Raw genomic sequence first — 17,157 nt, forward strand, 5'->3', positions numbered from 1 at the left:
CTATATAGTATATTTAATTAAATGATATATGAATTAATATAACAAAATATATGTAATACATATAATATAATATAATATATATTATATAATATATAATTATACATAATTACATTTTGTAAAATATAATACTCGATCATTTTAATCCTGAATTTCTGTCCTAAAGCAGTTGAGATTCCTACTGTGCACACACATACCCTTTTATAAAAAGTAATTGAAATAAGAGAAAAGGGGTTCCCTGATCATAAGAAGTAAAATTTTTTTTGGAAAATTGGTTATTGAAGAAACCAATCATAAGGCTTCTGATACAAAGTTCTTGTCCTGAGGTGTCTCCTGCAGGAAAAGCCTTAGGGGTATCCTGTAGCTTGGCCCCAGAGACGCAGAGAGCTGGTGAGGAAGGCGTTTCGTGGGGCCGGGCTGGGCTGGTGGAGCCCAAGGGGGCGGCTTTCTGTGGTCCCCTCTGAGGTGAAGACGGGCTCGGAGGCTGCCGAGCGCCCCCAGCCCGCAGCCCCGTGTCCATCACCCCTAGAGGGCACCTCGGAAATCACGGGGTTGGGGGAGGCTTGAAGAATCTAAGTGGGTGTAGCTTATCACCACACGGTAAAGTCCTTTGACTGGTCCCGGGGAGTGACAGGGGTTTTTGAAAACCCGTGTCTCTCCTCACATCCTGTCGTAACTCAGGGCAGAGCTCGTGGGTCACGGACGCTAAGGTTTCGCGGCCCACCTGGTGCGCTTCGGTTCCTCGCCTCCCCCTGCAGCTTTTGGCAGGAGGACGCGCGCATCCTTCCCTGTCCCCATTCGGCCGCCCGCGGGACGATCCTTCCCCAGGAGCGGCTGTGGGCCCTCGGGGGAGCCACGGGGCTGAGCGGGAGGAACCGCTGAGTGAGCAGAGCCGCCCACGGCGGGGCTGAGGGTGAGGGCGAAGTTAGAAAGTTCTCTGTCCTGCCCCCTGCCCAGGCCCGGCCCGACGGCCGGCAGCCCCTGCCCGCCCCCTCCCCCGCCCCAGGACTGCTGCAGGATTTTTATTTAAATAACACTATTGCACGCCCATGGCATCCTGTCAAGGGGGCCAATTTCAATCATTTTAGACACTACTAACTTAAAAAGGAGTTGTGTGACAAAAATCATCCAAATAATAGACTCTTGCCCTTTTTTATTGCTATATGTTTAAGTATTTTAACTTTTGGCAGGGTGGGGGCCCTTTCTGTCTGCTCTGGTGTGTCCCTGCTCCTAGCTTAGGTTGGCAAATAGGACATAGTAAGCACTTAAGAAGTAAGGATGTATGTCCCCGATGCCCCCCACGAGCAGCCCCTCTCAAGGACGCCTTGTGAGTGATCTCAGCAGCTGCGGTGGCTGGAGGGCTCCAGACTGTCCCTCCTTCCGAGGGTCTGGGCAGGGAGGGCTGGGCAGGGAGGGCAGCAGGCCCTGAGGGTCCTAATGGGATCAGGGTGGGCAGGGAGGGAAGCTTCCCGAAGGCACCCTGAGGCCTTTCGTCATGGTTAGGGTTCAGTGGCTGATAGAGACGGCCATGGAGGCCTGGTCTTCAGGGCTTCATCCAGCGTGTCCCGGGGTGACGGGGGATGGCCAGCAGGCTGAGGACGTCCCAGGGGCTGCGAGAAGCTCCGAGCGTGTCTGCAGCAGCCCGACCTGCGGGCCCATGTGAGCCTCTCCGCCAGCTGCGCAGGGACAACCCTGCAGGGAAGGCGGCGGGTGGGAGCCTCTGCCAGCCGGACCTGCAGCAGCGGGCGGTGGGCGCCCGAGGTGAAAAGGGATCCCGGGGCGGGGTGGGGGCACCCAAAGGTGTGGCTGGAAGAGCCCTGACCCTAAGAAGCATGTAGAGGTGTAACCCTCCCGGCAGAGGTGAGCCTGGCCAGGGCGGTTCTTGAAGAGGGAGCGCCCCGGGAGCTTTTCCTGCTCCAGCATCCTGACCGTGGCAGCCACCGATAGGTCTCACCGGGCATATCTCTGCCGTGCCTGGAGGGGACCTTTTTCTTGGGAATCCTAAAGTGGCCAGAAAGGATGTCCTGAGAATGCGTGAGCTCTTGCTCTGTGCTGAGAGCCACACATGCCTGTCTGTCTGTCTGTGTCTCCAGCCCCCGGCAGGCCCTGGCACATGAAAGTCCTCAGGGTCGGCTTGGTTGTGTGAATGAATGACTGAATGAATGAATGACTGAATGAATGAACGGGGCAATGAGGCACCCTGTGGCCCCGGCTTCCTAGGCAAGGCTGCTGCCGGAGCTCGGCCGGGACGCCCAGGGCCTCCGCGTCTGCCCCTCGGTCTCTCTAAGAAACAGGCTGGCACCCCCCCCCCCCCCCCCCAGAATTTGGCGGCAGATTCCACGAAAGTCTCTGTCTCTTTTAAGTGTCACTGTGTTTCCTCAGCCGGCAGCAGCTGCTCTGGGGGTGAGAAGCGATGGGGCAGTTCTCTTGTCCCCAGTCACCGCTCGGGGCTGGAGAGGTGAGCCGAGGAGACAGGAGAGGGCGTGGGGGGACCCGCTGGCACGGGCGCCCCTGCTGTTTACAGCAGCCAGTGGAAAAAGGACTTCACGGCGCTTATAAACCCTGAGCCGGCAGCCGCCCTGCTGACGGGCTCCTCTCTGAGTGTCCCATTCACTTGGCCCCCGGAGGGAGGGCTGGGGGCACCGAGATGGGTGTGCCCGTCCGGCCGTCCGTCTGCTCCCTCAAGCGTCTCAGCCCTCCCGCCCCGTGGCTGCGGCGGGTGGGCAGCCGGTGAGCTGGCTCCCTTTTGCTTGCTTCCAGCCTTACTCACCGCCCTGTCATCTTCCGGGGGGGTCCCCACCCACCTGCTGTCCTCTCCCAGTCCCGGGGCGGCCACCTCCCTCCCTGTGGCCTCCCATCTCCCCGCCCCTCCTCCCCTCAGGGCTCATGCGCCCAGCTGTCCCGAGCGTGGGCAGGGTGCTGGGTGCCCAGAGGTGATGACAGGGGGAGTCGAGCCCAAACCCCCCGGCGGCCCTGTGGCAGGAGGGGTCCCTCTGTCGGGTGCCAAGGGTGCTGTGCAGAGAGTGAGCGGCAAAGGTGTTGTGGGCAGAGGGAGCAGGGCGAGAGGCGCTTCCACCCGCTCCTCTCCACCGACCCCCAGGACGGCCCCGGGGGCCAGGAGGGCGGGAGAATCGTTCCCATCCCACCGGAGAAAACTCGGCTCAGGTTGGGTGACCGGCTCAGAGTCCCACGGCCGGTCAGTGGAGAGCCGTGTCTATGACCCAAGAGCTCGTGTTCTTGTCTGCCCCCCACGTGCCCACTGCTTGGCTGGCGTCCAGAATCCGAATTATTCTATTCTAGTCGGTTCTGTCCCATCCCGTCCTGTCCCATCCCATGGCCCAGTCCAGGAAGGAATCCCTGTGACTATTCATTGTTGCCCTGCAGAAACCTTTCTCAGCGTCCCGTGTTGTTTCTGTGTCCTCTGAGTTCCTTAATTAACGAATTAATTAGTATCTGTTCACTTAAGTTTCTGTTTCTTGTTTAAGGCTTTGCCTAGAGGGCTCCACAGGTGGTTCATATTTGAGGATGGGGCATAAAAGTCTAGCTGAAGCCCCGTGTTCAAGGAGGGGCTGGCGAGTGTGATCTTCCGCAGCCGGGCGAGGGCCTCCCCATTTTTCCGTGGGAACCCTGGGTAGCGTCAGAATATCTTTTCTTTTGGTCCAGTGAGTTTCCAACTTTCTGCTGAAAGAGTGTTCTGGGCTCAATTGTGACCCCCAAAATAGTTGTGTCCACGACTTAACCCCCCAGTTCCTCATGTCGACGTAGGAAACATTCAAGCCCGTGGAGAATTTTTATGAGTTTGAGTCAGGCTGACGACAATTGCTGGAACCAATCTCTGGGACCGGATAAAGGGTAAGATGCTTCCTTAAGGTTAATCCTTACCGAGGATATGTATATTTATTTATTTATTTTATTGATTTTAGGGGAGGGGGAGAGAGAGAGGGAAACATTGATGTGAGAGAGAAACATCGATCAGTTGCCCCCCATATGCACCCTGACCAGGGATCGAACCTGCAACCCAGGTATGTGCCCTGGTTAGGAATCGAATCCGCAGCCTTTTGGTGCACCGGGCGGCGATCCAACCAGCTGAGCCACCCGGCAGGGCAGAGACACACGCTTCTTTTACACCGGAGGGTCCAGGATAGCTAACCGCGAAGAATCACAGCACAGAGAGATGGCATTTGGGAGCAAGGTAACAGCGGGGGCCCTGTGGTCTCTGCTCTGTGCGGTGTGTGTCCCGAGGGGCTGGAACAGGCCATCACTCTCACATTCCAGGGGTATGTGATCTTAGATGCAGAAAGACAGCAGGCGGGCTCGGTCGGCGTAAAGATTGACCTTTGCCAAGGAAGCTGCGGGCCTAGGACGTGACCACCAGCCACGACCCACTTTTATTCAGGAATTTTAACCTCAGACCCTCCTGTGCTGTTACGCTCAGGCTCTGCGTTTGTAGGGCCACCATGCAGGCCTCCCCTGAGCTTGTCAGGTTTAGCATGTGGCCCCTTTTTGGTCCACCCTCTGACTGTGATCTTATTTGGAAACAGGGTTGTTTCAGGTGTAATTCGTTAAGGTGAGATCATGCTGGAGTAGGGTGGCCCCAACCCGACATCACTGCTGCCTTGTAAGAAGACAGAGACACACAGGGAGGCGGCCACAGGCCGAGGGCCGCCCGGGGCTGCCCAAGCTGGACGGAGAAAGGAAGGCCCTTCCCTGGAAGCGTCGGAGGGAGCGTGTCCTGTCGGCACCTGTCTAGTTTTCAAGTTCCTCAGCCAAAGGCCCCGGCTTCCAGAACCCCTGGACTCTCCGAGGCGGACACGAGGGCGCCCTCCCCAGGCCTCCTCCAGCATGGCCACGACGCCCCCCAGGTCTCGCCTGTGATGGGAGGTCCCCTCCCAGGGGGAAGTCTCCGCTCTGACTCCTCTGGGCATCAGCTCCACCTCCCGGGGCAGATTTTCACACAATAGCCCCTCAGTCCACGCCGGGCGAATAGGTGAAGGAGCTGAGATGACAGTGAAGCTAAAACGACTGGACGGCCCTCTTCTGACTTCATGCCGGAGAGAAAGTCAATCCTGAGGCTAAGATTGTTCGAGAAAGAACCAGTCCACCCATCCTTTACAAACGGAATCTGTGTTTCAAAGTCAAAAACGAAAATGAGTCAGGTTGGAACTTCGGTGTCGTCTGCTAACTATAAAACCGGGCATCTCCCTGCTAAAATTTTTGAATTCCAATCAACCGCAAACAGTTTCTTGGACCGGCTCACACTTGGGTTTGCCACCCTTAAAATTAATCGGCCGAGCACGCTTTATAGCTCACAAAGTTCTGGGAAGTATGCTATATTTTTAACTGGGCAACTTGACACAAATTTTCCGAGAGCCGGCTCAGAGCTGGCATAATACTCTACTGAGAGCAATCTTCTCATTTCCCCAAATGGAGGGGCTCACGTGTTCCCCACAAGTTACTGATTCAAGGTAAACATAGGGTTCCTCTTGTTCGGCATTTCTTTGAGAGAAGGTATATTGCAATGAGGTTGTTCCAGAAGCTCTGAGAGCCAAAGCCTCAGGGCTCAAAGCCCTCCCCTCCCCTCTGCCTGCCGGGGGGATGCTTCAGCCCACGTTTCAGGCTCTGTGTCCACGTGCCACTCGGTGACTAGGACCTCACTTTCTGTCTGTTCGATTAATTTTTGTTTTTGTTTTTTGTTAATCTTCACCCAAGGATATACTCCCCCGCCCCTTGATTTTTAGAGAGTGGAAGGGAGAGAGAAACATGGATGTGAGAGGGACACATCGATGGGTGGCCTCCTGCATGCACCCTCACTGGGCCCAGGGATGGGACCTGCAGCCCAGGTATATGCCCTTGACTGGGAATTGAACCCGAGACCCTTTGGTGGGTGGCCTGACGCTCCAACCACTGAGCTACACTGGCCAGGGTGAAAAATGGTTTTAAGGAAAATCAAGGAAAACCCAGGTGAGGGTGTTTACAGCAGCCGGGATGGTCACGGAGTCACGGTGGTGATGACCGCCACGGCCTGTCGGACCTGCTGGCCTCGAGTGGGCAAGGCGCCCTGTGACCAGTTGTCATGAGGCAGCAGGCAGGGCTGCTTTGGTTGCAAGTCTTGGGAAGCTAACTCCCGTTAGTGTAAGAAAAAGAATAGATCTGGCTCAGTAATCAAAGGGGGAGCCGGGGCGGGCGGGCTGGGGCCAAACCGTGGCTGCGCTGGGTCTCAGGCCGTCTGCAAGCAGGGTTGACGGTGCTGTTTCCTCTCTGCTGGTTTCCTTCATGTGGCTGCAGATGTGGCTGCTCCTGGGGTCATATCAGGGAGTCCTGACACCAGCTGACTGTGCGCCAAGCCGGGAGCCTTGGGGCAGGGCTCAGCTGGCCCCGCGAGGATCATGTGCCTGCTCTGGACCCAGCGGTGGAGGGGGCGCTGGAGGCTCTTCAGGAAGCTGCGACTCGCCCCTGAGGTGCAGGATGAAGTTAGGGGACCGGCTTTTCCCAAAATAAGGGAAGCGCGGTCCAGACAAATGACATAACGGATGTCCCTCGCTGGCACTGTGTTAACAGATGTCCCCCGGGCGCTGTATTTCCCTTCACAGCCGCTGTGCTCTGGTGGTTGGAGGAGAGGTGTCACCGAGCTGCGGACGCTCAGACAAGTGCTGCCCAGCACATCGAGCAGGGGGCGAGCCCAGGGGAAGGAGCGCAGCGGGGCGCAGGGGCCCGGCGTGGGGGCCGGGCAGGGGCCTCGAGCCCACCGCACTCTCCATCCCTGGCCCGAGGCCGGGGCTGGTGGGCAGCGAGAGGGTGCAGCCTGGGGCTGGAGGGCGGGCGGAGGCAGACACAACTGCCGCAGCCAGCCCCTGGGGCGGTCAGTGCTGGACTGGCCCTGACATTGCCGTGATGGCTGCCACGCATCCTGCAGATGAGGAATCAGCCCGGAGAGCCAACCCGCCCAGGGCCTGTAGCTCGTTAGCAGTGGGAAGGCATGAGGGCCGGGTGCCCGTTTTCCAAGGGCCCAGGGGTGGACGGAGGAGCCCAGCTGCCCTCCAGCTGCGGGTCCGTGGGGAGCTCAGCTGCTGCTCCATGGTTGTGCTCACAGTTCTTCTCCCGAAATTGCAGGGTTGCAGGGTTGCGGGGTTGCCTCTTGGAGCATCACTTTAAGCTGACTTTGGAACCTCACATACCCGCCTCCAGTGAGATGACCCTCCAGCCTCACAGTGAGCACATCTGTGACCTCAGATGCAGATGCAGATGCAGACCCTTGAGGTGGCGCTGAGGTGGTCACTCTCCAGGCAGCCTCTCCCTGCCACTCCTCAGGGCCGCCCTGGAGAGCCTGTGCTGAGGCGCATGTGCCAGGCTGCGATCCAGGCCGAGGGACCGAGGATGGGCTGGTGGCAGCCTCGGCTGGAAGGTGGATTCTGGCTGCTTCTCCTTCCTTCCCGGCTTCCCTGCAGGTCCTGGGAGCCAGCGATGGACTCTGGGTTCTGAGCCCAGCTGCCCTGCCCCCCTGCCCCTCAGCTCTGGGGAGGCCGGAGTCTCTTTTATGATTCTGTCTTCCACACTCACCCCGACATCCCCAGGGGAGGCAGCTCCCAGGGCCAAAGGCGATTCTCCCGAAAGGGTGAGCCATTAGCTGCTGACACCTGCAGTGGCTGCTGGAGTGGGTGCCCCTGGCCCGGGAAAAGGTCTGGGGGAGGCTCCCACTGAGCTTCCCAGTGGCAAAAAGACCAGCCAAAGTAGCAGAAGAATCACCAGCCCCTCTGTCCACCTTCCCCAGGTCCCGGCGGTGCACCTAAGGGAGACCTTATCCCCACCAGGCCTGTGCACGGGAGCCGGGAGGCGGGAGGGGAGCTTGCTCACTGCGCAGAAGGAAAGGAGAGGAGGCGTTGGGACACTTCAACCCAACACGAAGGGAAGACTGGTGGAGAGAGTCTGTGACTGACGAGGTCCCTCAGGCGTCAGGGCAGACCCAGGACCCCGTGCTGACATTCGAGACGGCTTCCCCTGGGACCAGATGGCAGAGAGGAACTGGATGGTCCAGGGAGGACCCCAAGTCTCAGTAATGAGAGAGAAAACCATAGGAACCAAAACGCTCTCTAGTGAGCGCAGGGAGGATCCGCAGGAGGCTTTTCACCGACTGCCGCCAGCCCGCAGAAGTCCCCGGAGCACAGGCCGGGCCGGAGAGGGTCTAAATCACCAGTGGCCAGTTCCAGCTAAATGCTACAGGGTGCGCACTGCTCTAAATCTTGTTCTCATAATACCAAAGAAGGTATTCTCAGCTACTTAAAAAAAAATAGTTTAAATGACTTTTAGAGAGAGGAAGGGAGAGAGAAAGAAACACCCATGTGAGAGCAGAACATTGATGTCTGCCTCCTGCACGCCCCCTACTGGGGCTGAGCCCACAGTTCGGCACGTGCCCCGGCCAGGAACCGAACCAGCAACCTTTTGGTGCAGGGAAGACGTCCAGCCAACCGAGCCACCCGGCCAGGGCTCTCGGTTATTTTAAATGTCGTCTTTCAGCACATCACACAGACAATGTGGTTCCTACTCCATCCACAGGTGATGAACAGGGAACCGCCACAATCCAGGCGTCCACCTCCGTCCGAGCCTGACCTTCTGCGAGCTGAGCCCGAGGGCGCCCTGGGGCTGCGGGAGGGGCGTGGGCGTGGTCTCTCGGGTGCTGTCTCCCTCGCTCCCTGAACTCGAAGGAGACACTCCATGGAAAGAAGCTCATGATGTCCTTGCTCCCAAACCTGGCTCTGGAAGGATCTCGAAGCCAAAGTAACCTTCAGGTGTCTCTTAACCCTTCACCTTAAGATTTTCATAGGCGCCACGTGACAGGGGAGCCGTGGGAAACATGGGAGTGCCCGAGGCCAGGGTTCGGTTCTGAGCTCTGCTACTTAACCCAGGTTTTTCTCATCTGTAAAATGGGACCATAACCTCACCTGGCAGAAAATGACACATATCCACCCACTGCAAAGGGCTTGGGGCGCTGATGTTCGCGGTGAAGGGGAAAGTGTGTCAACGTGCGTGAGCCCCGCAAAGCCCTGTAGAAACGCAGATTCTTTCTGGGGAATTTTCTTGAAACTCTGAGCAAGAGATCTGCTCTCTGTCCCCTCAGGTGGTCTCAGAATGGGGTCCTAACCCTCACAATCAGAATCATTACATACAGAACTGTAAAAAAAAAAAAAAAAAAGATGCAGTCCCCTTTCCCTGCCTTTTTACCGGCAAACAGAGCTTCGGTTTGCAGAAAAGCAGGGCGATCTTCCCTGCTGGCCTTACTATTTGAAAGGGGAGGCTCCTAGGAGGCGTCTCAATGCAGAAACTTCAAGAAGAAACGGGGCGGGCGTGGTGAGGGTGGAGGGGGTGCCTGCATTTCCTGTTTGCCTTTCCGATGGGGTTGGGTGTTGGAAAACATGGCAGGAAAACCATGGATACCCATGAAAAAATTCCAAAATTCATTCTCTTTGCGGCTGGGGGCCGGGCCCGAAAGGTGACTAGGAGAAGCGGTGAATTTCTCTTTCAGGAGTTGGGGTTTGCAGGAGCCCAGCTGAACGCTGTCGGGTGAGGACTGTGTTCAGAGGGTGACATCAGCCTCGGAGGGGCCAGGAGCAACAGAGGGAGTCTGGTTTTCATTTACAGTGTGGGGCTGGCCTGCGGTGGGGAGGGGGGAGAGGAGGGGTCGGGGCGGGAGGAGGGGAGGAGCTGAAGGCAGCCCTGACTGTACCCCTGGACCCCGGCCAGTTGCAGCTCGGTCTTCTACCCAAGGCGCTCGCTCAGTCCTCCGTGCTCCAGCCTCCTGCAGGGACCTCGGGGAGCCAGCACTCCACGTCCGCTGGGCCCGCTCCTTCTGCAGAAAGAGGGGGAGTGGGGAGAACATGCGCCAGGCCCCACAGAGCTGAACACAGAAGCCCAGGGACGTCCCCTCCTCAGGTTGCTCAGGGTGAGTGGACTCCCCTCCGTTGTCCCATCTGTGGAGCTGGTGACCGCTTCCAGGTGGTCTCAGGGTCGCTCCTTAGAGCCGAGTTTTCTTTATAAGTTGCAGGTCTTGGGAAGATTCGGCTGAGTTTTCTTTCTCATGGTGGCCACTAATTTCCCTAACTCGGTGCCCGCGGGGGTACCCGGGCTGTGGCTGAGGCTGCGGGGTGCCTGGCTCTCTGTCTCACGTCCGGGGGCTGTGCGTCTGGGCTCACGAGGTCCTGGCCGCGGTCTCCTCCCTCTGAAGCTCAGGGGAATCTGTTTGTTAGCAGGAGTGTCTTGGGGAGAAGTCAGGAGCTACCTGTGGGCTGCTCCTTGGGGAGGCCTCTCTGAGTCCCCCCAGGTGAGTCAGGCGGGGTTTTCTGCCCAGACCTCATGCTGTCGGGCTGATGGAGCACATCTGTGGCCTTCGGGGGACGCCAGGGGCTTTGGTGTCCAGGCTCAGGGCCAAGCCAAGAGTCAGCCGTTACCATCTGGGCTTCCTCCCCTCAGGAGCCTCTGTTGGAGCCTCTGTCCCCTGGGGTCGCTTAAAGGAGCCGCAGGGTCAGGCGAGGAGAAGGCACTGGGTGTTTGGGCGGCGTGCCCAGTGGATAAGGCAGGGCCCCCGGGGCCACGGACAGCCTGTGCTGCCCGGACAGGGGGCGGGTGCCAAGCTGGAGGCCCAGGCCTGTTCCCTGGCCGGAGGGTGGGGCTTGGTCCTCTGGCCCCGGATGGAAAGTGTTCCCTGACAGTTGCCAGCCTGCTCTGGGGACCCGTTTCAAGGGCTCACTGTGTTGGGAAATCGGTGTGGGTTGAAGCGGGGGCGGGGTCCTGGGAAGGGCCCCTTGGAGCGTTGGGAGTGTAAAAAAAAATCGGCCCTTCCCAGCCTCCCAAGGTGCAGACTGAGAGGCCGGTCTGGACCCCAGGAATGCACTGCCCCGGGCGCAGTGGGAACGCAGAAGTGATGCCCCGGGCAGGCAGCTCCTTGAGAACTGTGGGGTCCTAGGACTGCAAGGGTGCTCACAGCTCATGTGGTTGGGTTATTCTTGGCCTGGGATCCCCCAGCCTCCCAGGGGACCCATTCTTAACACTTCAAACACTCGAGCAGAGATGGCTTTAAAATCACGTATTCTTTGTTCCTGACCAAAATTAGCCTCAGAACCGGTTGGCTGTGGGACCTGGTTGGAACCTCTGGGTTCTCTGCTGGGCCACAGACAATGGGAGAGGTTCCCGGCGGGAGCCTCTGGGGCGTGGTTCCTGGTTTTGAGGATGAAGACTGGGCGCTTTGAGACGCTGAGTTACTCGCCGAGGCCACAGAGCCAGTAGGTGGCCGAGAAGGCGGTAAAATCTGGACCGTTTCAGAAAATCAGGTGGACCCTGAACTAATTCGCATCTGGATTCGGAATGTGGTGTCTGCCCCGCTCCCCCAGGACACAGGGACCTCCTCCCGTATTCTGTTAAAAGCAATGGGGACGTAGGTGAAGTTCCCTCCGGCCCCACCGATGAATGGAGAGAAAGTGCTGGACAGGTGAGCCGGCCGCGGGGACGGACACTGGCTCTGTGATCAGATCCCCTGAGCCGCTTCCCTCGTTCAGGCCACCTCCGGGGCTGGGGCCCAGAAAGATGGGCCCCGCGTTCCGCTTCGGTCTTGCGTGGGCTTGTTGCTGAGGGCGAAGGCAAAGGGGTGGGGAGCTGAGGGGCTTTTGCAGGAGTTCAAGGGCGAAGCGTGGCCACGTGGTCTGGCTGCGCTCTTTGTTGGGACCAGGGCTTTATTCGTGGGTTTCCTGGTCTCATTTCCTGCTCGTGGCAGCGAGAAAAACCACAGGGAGGGCACGGGTGGAGGGAGGACTTGGGAGAGGATGCCAGGGCAGGCGGTGGAGGGTGGCTGCCCTGCCCTTTTCCAGTCGGGGACCTGAAGGGCGTGGCCGCCCCACCTTCTTGGGAGGTGGCTGGGGAGCCTCTAGAATGTTAGTCCCTGGCCCTGGCTCTCCCAGTACTTGGGAGGGCGTGTGCCCAGCTCTCCAAGCTTGCAGACCTCAGGCGATTGGATGTATGGGGAATGTTCCAACTTGGATCTTAAGGACATTAAAGAAAAAGTCTTTATTGATGAGAGTACTACAGATGTCCCCTCTTTTCCCCTCCACTGCCCCTGTCCGCCGGGTTCCCGCTCCACCCCAGGCCTTCACCCCACTGTTGCCGGTGTCCAGGGGTTGTGCATATGTGCACGTAAGTTCTCTGGTTAACCTCTCCCCGGCCCTCCCCTTCCCTCTGAGACCCCTCAGTCTGTTCCCGGCCTCCGTGCCTCCGGTTCTGTTTTATTGATCACACTTTGGGAGCAGAAAAGCACCTTTCTGGGTAGGAGTTGTCTGTTTCCGGCACCTCCCTTTATTTCCAAAGTGTTTAGGATTCACAGTATCTCTTTCTCACATCACAGTGTCTTCTGTGGTTTCATAGCTCAGAGCCTCGCATATCACTGATGATAAAGTGGGAGGAAACCCCTCTGACCGTCAGTGACCACTCTGTGGCTCAGGCCAGGCTCCCCCCGACGCACCTCGGTTTCGGGCGCGGAGGCCGCAGACGCCGCCACCTGAAGCCAGCTTGAGATCAGACCTTCCCCCCCCCCGTGAAAGTGGGTCGAGTTTCTGCCACCGAGGCTCTGTCTCCTCGCTCAGTGTCCAGATGACGGGGTCAAGCGTGGCCCCTACCGGCAGCGTGTGCCACCCCCGCCTTAATGTGGAATTCCACATTCAGGATTTAAAGTTCACCGCAAGTCACGAATTCTGTAGCATGAGACTGTCTGGCGGGTGGCTCGTGACTTTGGCCAGAAGACTGGCTTCTGTCACTGTTTTCCTCGGGAGGATTTGTTATCTCCTGGAGGAGACGCGGGCGCTGACGGAGATGTCCCCCGTCGGTCCGAATGGGACGCGGCGTCCCGGGCAGCTCTCCCACCGTGGCCTGCGGGCGCGGACCTCTCGGGGTGCCTTAGTCGGGGCCTGTGGGCTGCGAAACACACCCCTGCTGCAGAAATAGGCGACTGAGGCGCAACCTGACATTTGAAACATTTTTGTTAGTAGCTCTCGCTAAGCGAATGAAAACCCCCAGTGCTTCAAATCTTAGAGCAGGGGAGCTTTAAAAAGTTCCTGCTAATTCAGGCAGCTTCTAGACATGCTTCCTCTCTTCCTGATGCAAAAATTCCTGAGATAACCCTCCCCCTTCCCAGAAGAGACGCTGCTGCGCCCCTAAACCCGGGCAGTGACGGCCTCACGCTCAGAGGGCGCCCGCGCCCCGACTTACAAAGAGGGCTTCCTCTCGGCAAGCCACCACGCCAGGTCTCGAAAACGCAACTTTTAAGGCCTTCTGGTTTCCCTGGTCTGTTTTGGGAAGGAGATGAAATTCTAAGTTACAACTGTTCCTGAAAGTGCAGTTTGGTTTTTCTCCCCTCTAGAGGGCGGGATATCCTGCCGGGCGCCGGAAAAATCTCCAAGCGGCGCTGGAGTCCTTAGGGTGGGGTCCCCGGGCCGCAGGGCGAGGGTGGCAGATGCCCCAACGGAGCTCAGGTGTGAGTGTACTGAGCCTTGAAACGAGGCACCCTCCACTCTCAGACGATTTCATTACCCGGGCATTAACCAAATAAGAACTTCTAGAGGAAACGTTCACCTGCGCCTCCTGAGAAAAGTCTGAATTCACAGCGAGGTGTGCGCTTTCACGCCACGCGGCGGCCGGGCGCGGTTCCTGAATTTACAACCGGGTGGGACGTTAAGAGGAACCGACCCAGTCACTCAACTTCTCACCACCTGCCCTTCGCTAGTTTCTCCTGATAAGCAGCAACTCGTTCGAACATATTTTTAAAAAATGCACACAAACTATAATTATGAATGTCCCATGTAAGATATTTGTTAATAGTAAAAAATAAATCGCCGACTCTCAGGCTTAGGGTCGTTCGCCCGGGATATGCATGGTTAGGGTCCCGAGTTACAGGGCCCGGCTCAGAGAGGAGAGCCCAGCCCTCCCCTTGGCCTCTGCGCTCTCATAGCCGTTCACGTGTAATAAGCCCTGTTTCGCTCCAGGGCAGGGAGCTCTGGGGTCCAGGGAGGGGACGCAAATGACCAAAACGTAGGCCCCTCTCGCTGGTCAGTACATACAACTTCCACTTGGCTCTTTAAAACATCAGAAAACTGCAGCCTTGGGGGGCGCTTTCACCACACCCTGGACACTCGGGGTGAAGAGACGCTGAATCAGTGGCCTGAGGCCACGGAGCAGGGGCAACGCCAGTGCCCGTCTCCTGGGCACTCCCACCGTTGGCGTGTCCCGTGCACGGACGGCTGGGACCGGGACTGTGGCGGGAGCCCAGGCTCCGGGAGGGCAGTTTTGAGTATCGTGTGAAGAGGGACACTTGGTCCCCTGTGGTGGAGCAAAATTTAAGTTTACTTAGCAAAGAGGTAATTGTTGTTTAAAAAAATCTGGAAAGAAAAAGGAGAGAGGGAAAATAAGACGAATATGCGAAGTTCTGCCAAACCCTCTCCCAAAGGCAAATTGTTAGTCTTTCGAAGGGGTCTGGCTGCGCATCGCATAGCGTAATCCTGCGCTTCTCCGGAAAGCTAGGGCTCAGGGAACGCGGAGAAACGGCCTGAGCTGGGGAGGCAGGGGAAGGGCGGTGGGAAGTGTTTCTGTCCCTGAGCCAGCACCGCCCTTGCCCCCCGGCCTGTGCTATACATTCATTTTCAAGGACCCGGAGCATGAAAACTGGCTACTGGAAGGAAGGAAGTGCTCATGGATGGACTGGTTTAATTTCAAAATTAAAAACCGAACAGCAGCTGGAGATGACTCAGGTCTCAGGGGGAGCCGTTCCAGGAAACCGCTTTGTCTCTTCTGGAATCTTCATCAGTCGATTCGGCAGCCCAGGGCCGGCGTCGGGGCTGGAGCCAGCTCAGCTGAGGCCTGGATTGCCCGGGGGTGGAGGTGGGGCCCTCCGCTTCTGGTGGGGGCCGCAGGAAGCCCCTTGCCGGGTGGAGGCCCCTCGCCGGGCCGAGCGAGGGTGACAGATGGACGGACGTGGTCGCAGAGCCCCTGCCTGCGAGAGCTTGGGGCAGTTTGCCGTCTCTTACCCACCACGTAAGCGAGGCTGGGAGACAGTCGCTGTCTGCATTTTTCTAGCTTATTCTCTCAGTCCAGAGTTGATGATATTTTATCAGATGTTTCAACTTAATTTTTTTTAAAATATATTTTTATCGGTTTTTTTTTTTTTTTTTTAGAGAGAGAGGAAGGGAGAGGAAGAGAGAGATAGAAACATCGATAGGCTGCCTCCTGCACGCCTCCTCCTGGGGATCAAGCCCACTACCCGGGCACGTGTCCTGGCCAGGAATCGAACGGGCGACCTCCTGGCGCACAGGACGTCGCTCGAGCAACTGAGCCACGCTGGCCGGGCTCAACTTAATTTTTTAAAGTCTCTATTTTAAATAAGTTTCTCTCCCAGACTTGATCATGACTGAGACCAGAAGACAAACCAAACTGTTTAATGTTCCTTAAACTATGAGGCCATTTTAGCCCCTTGAATAATTCTGCAGTAGGACACCGTGGCTTGGGGGAGGCCAGCGGCCCCAAAGCCAGTGGCCAGGAAAGGAAGCGAGGGGGACAAGCACCGAGCCCTAACCCGGGGCCACCGGCACCCTGTGTCCCGGGGCTGGGATGGAGCTGGTGTTTGTGCCATTTATTTAGCATCTCCTAAGGCGCCCTCTACCTTAGTGCTGACCTGAGCTAAGTTCTGCCTAATGTTCGTAGTCAGCAGTATTAGTGGAGGGAAGGCGTGCCTGGCACCCTCTGGTTCAGAGGGTAAATGTTTTTGACGTTTGCACTGGGTGTCAAGCTTTTCCAACTGCAGCGGAGACGAGACTTTCTGCTTGGTGGTCTTTGTCTCCGACCCTGGGATTATGTCTTTGAATAAATTTCCAGCTACGTGGGCAGCTCCTCCGGGGGTTCTCTAAGTCTCCCTGATGGGGGAGGGAGCTGACCCCCCCCCCCGTTCAGCCCGCCCTCACACGTGGCCTCGTGGCCTCGGTCAGGGCCGAGGCTGCCTCCGAGGGGACACCCCGACCCTCGCTCCCTGCGCTGCTCTCTCCCGACACACAGGCTGCTGCCCGGCGATCGCTTTACTCGATTTTACTGGGAAGAGCCGAAGACTCGAGTCAGCCACTCGCCCAACAAGGTCACCAGCGAGTGGTAGCGAGGCCGGGTCAACACACGCGGCATCGGAAGAGTTAAAGTTCTGCCGTCCCAGGAAACGCGCCCAGAGCCTGGGTCGAGCAGATCGCTGTTTACAGATATGAACTTGTCGCTGATATTTCTTATCTGGTGAATGTTCGCAGGACGGAAGTGCGGGCTTCTGATGTGTTTCTTTGAAGGGGTTTTCTCAGGGCTGTTCCCAATCATTGGCTCTTGAGGATCCTGCCAGAGCTCTTTCAAGTGACAGTAATATATGAAACCATGCCCGCCCCCTAACAGATGGACCCAGTGAACCCCTCGTAGCTTCCCCTCTGGGGCCAAGGATGGGGACTCCTTTCCCAGGATTCAGGCAGAAACAGAACATGAGTCAGAAAAAGAGCCCGGCCGGTGGGGCTCGGCCGTTGAGCACTGTCCTGTGCAGCGTAAGGTCACAGGGTCGATTCCTGGTCAAGGCACATGCCAGGGTTTCAGGCTTGACCCCCAGTAGGGGTTGTGCAGGAGGCAGCCATTTCTCTCTCCCTCTCCTTTCTCTCTCTCTAAAAATCAATAAAACCCCCAAATTATTTAAAAAAAAAAAAAGAAAGAAAGAAGAGAGAGAAGGAGGGGCCGCTGGCTCAGGACCCTCGGGTTTCCTGAAACGTGACTGTCTGTTCCGCAGCAGGCGGCCCCTCTCTCGCCCCCTCCCCCCCCCGACGTCTCTGCGGCTCCCCCTTTAGTCGGGACTGTGAGGAGTTAACAGAAGTCCTAGCATTTGACGCGAGGACCAGCCGCGTTTCAAAGCCAGTTCTCGGAGGAGAGCAAACGACTTCACAATGGGAGCTTGGGACGGTTTAAGCCTCGGCTTCAAAATTGCTTCCTCGTGTGCGTGTGCGCGGCGTCCTTAAGGAAGATTCCAGGCGTGGAAGACAGGGCTGCTTTTCAGTGGGCTTCATGAAAAGCAGGCCCACAGGATTGCAGAACAGCCTGCGGGTGTCTCTGGGCTATGACCGAGCG

At 57.6% G+C, this 17,157-nt stretch overlaps 1 protein-coding gene across 1 annotated transcript in view; it reads left to right on the forward strand.

Annotated features, from left to right (window-relative positions):
* The first annotated feature begins 9,733 nt into the window (after positions 1 to 9,733).
* The window catches only part of COL6A3 (collagen type VI alpha 3 chain), a 66,151-nt gene continuing 58,727 nt past the window's right edge, over positions 9,734 to 17,157 (forward strand). The window contains exon 1 of the mRNA XM_081143418.1: positions 9,734 to 9,931. The gene's annotated coding sequence lies outside the window, so the exon portion shown is untranslated. The remainder of the gene's footprint in view (positions 9,932 to 17,157) is intronic.

The sequence above is a fragment of the Miniopterus schreibersii genome (genome assembly GCF_964146895.1).
Source record: "Miniopterus schreibersii genome assembly, chromosome: 7".
Classification (NCBI taxonomy): domain Eukaryota; kingdom Metazoa; phylum Chordata; class Mammalia; order Chiroptera; family Miniopteridae; genus Miniopterus; species Miniopterus schreibersii.